The sequence below is a fragment of the Lottia gigantea genome, assembly GCF_000327385.1.
Source record: "Lottia gigantea unplaced genomic scaffold LOTGIsca_87, whole genome shotgun sequence".
NCBI classification, from domain to species: Eukaryota; Metazoa; Mollusca; class Gastropoda; family Lottiidae; genus Lottia; species Lottia gigantea.
The window spans coordinates 821,546-823,760 of record NW_008710867.1 but is presented as its reverse complement, the minus strand read 5'-3'; positions in this window follow the sequence as shown (position 1 = coordinate 823,760).

The window sequence follows — 2,215 nt, the reverse complement described above, 5'->3', positions numbered from 1 at the left end:
CTGGCTGCCGATCTTCGCGGAACCCACTGGGCCACCAGGACTTACAGTTACTGATAGGTAACGTTGGGGTAGGGTTCACTTCTTTCTTTTCAGAGCCACATAAGCCATAAAACTTGTTTTTTGACTAAAAAATGATAGAAAAGACAGCCTTTGACTTTGAAAAAAACGTTTTTAGTGGGCTTCGAACCAACGTCCTTCTGGTTGTCGTGCCAGTGCGGAACCCACTGGACCACCATGATATACCATTAGTGTCAAGTAATGTTTGTGATATGGTTAACTTCTTTCTTTTCAAAGCCACATAAGCCAGCAAACTCGTTTGTAATCTAAAAAATGCTTCAGTGAGATTCGAACTCACTATCATCTAGTTGTCGGGCCGGTGCGGAACCCACTGGACCACCCGGACTTTTCTTTGATGTAATGTTATGTTTGTGGTAGAGTTCACTTCTTTCTTTTCAAAGCCACAAAAGCCATAAAACTCGTTTCTTGACTAAAAAATGATAAAATAGACAGCGTTTGACTTTGCAAATATAAAAAAAATGTTTCAGCGGGATTTGAACACACGACCTCATGGTTGCCGATCCATTGCGGATCCCACTGGACCACCAGTATTTACCGTTAGTGTCAAGGATAGGATAGGATAGGGTTCATTTCTTTCTTTTCAAAGCCACATAAGCCATAAAACTCGTTTGTTGACCAAAAATGATAAAATAAATACTTTGCTTGACTTTAAAATTTATAAAAATGCTTCAGTGGGATTCGAACACATGTCCTTCTGGTTGTGGAGTCAGTGCGGAATCCACTGGACCACCAGGATTTACTGTTAATATTTGGTAATGTTGGGGGTAGGGTTCACTTCTTTCTTTTCAAAGTCACATGAGCCATAAAACTCGTTTTTTGACAAAAAAATAATAAAATATATAGTGTTTGACTTTGCAATTATAAAAAAAAAGTTTCAGGGGATTCGAACACACGACCTCCCGATTGCCGAGTCAATGAGGAGTTCACTAGACCAACTGGACTAACCATTCGTGCCAAGTAATGTTTGTGATAGGATTAACTTCTTTCTTTTCAAAGTCACATGAGCCATAAAACTCGTTTTTTGACAAAAAAATAATAAAATATATAGTGTTTGACTTTGCAATTATAAAAAAAAAGTTTCAGGGGATTCGAACACACGACCTCCTGATTGCCGAGTCAATGAGGAGTCCACTGGACCAACTGGATTAACCATTCGTGCCAAGTAATGTTTGTGGTAGGATTAACTTCTTTCTTTTCAAAGCCACATAAGCCATAAAACTCGTTTCTTGACCAAAAATGATAGAATACATAATGTTTGACTTCGCAAAATAAGAAAAATAAAAATCTTCAGTGAGATTCGAACATTTAACCTTTGAATTGCCGCGCTAGTGCTGAATCCACTGGACCACAGGATCTTCCATTGATATCAGTTAATGTTTTGGGTAGGGTTAACTTCTTTCTTTCAAAGCCACACAAGCAAGAAAACTCGTTTGATGGAATAGACTATAAAAAAAAATTAACAGTTTCAACGGGATTCGTCTGGAAAAAATAAGGCCATGGTCATTTAGGTTTTTGTGTAGCTAGGGTTGGGGTAGGGAAGACGTCTTTCTTTCCAAAGCCACTTGGACTAGATCGGTCAGGAAAAAAATTTGAATAGGCAAAAATAAAAAATAGAAAGATGCTCTTTGGCCAGTTTTTATGCCAGTCAAAGGAAACGGATATAAGTTAAAACGTGTCAATCAAATATGTCAAAACATGTCCATCAAATAAGTTAAAACATGTCAATCAAATAGGCCAAAACATGTCAATCAAATAAGTCAAAACAATTATGTCAATCAAATATGCCAAAACATGTCCATCAAATAAGTCAAAACAATCATGTCAATCAAATATGCCAAAACATGTCCATCAAATAAGTCAAAACAATCATGTCAATCAAATATGCCCAAACATGTCCATCAAATAAGTGATAGAACAGACAGCGTTTGACTTTGAAAAAAAGCTTTCAGTGGGATTCGAACACACCACCTCCTGGTTGCTGAACCAGTGCGGAACCCACTGTGCCACCAGGATATACCGTTAGTGTCAAGTAATGTTTGGGGTAGGGTTCACTTCTTTCTTTTCAAAGTCACATAAGCCATAAAACTCGTTTTTTGACTAAAAAATGATAGAATAGACAGCGTTTGACTTTGAATAA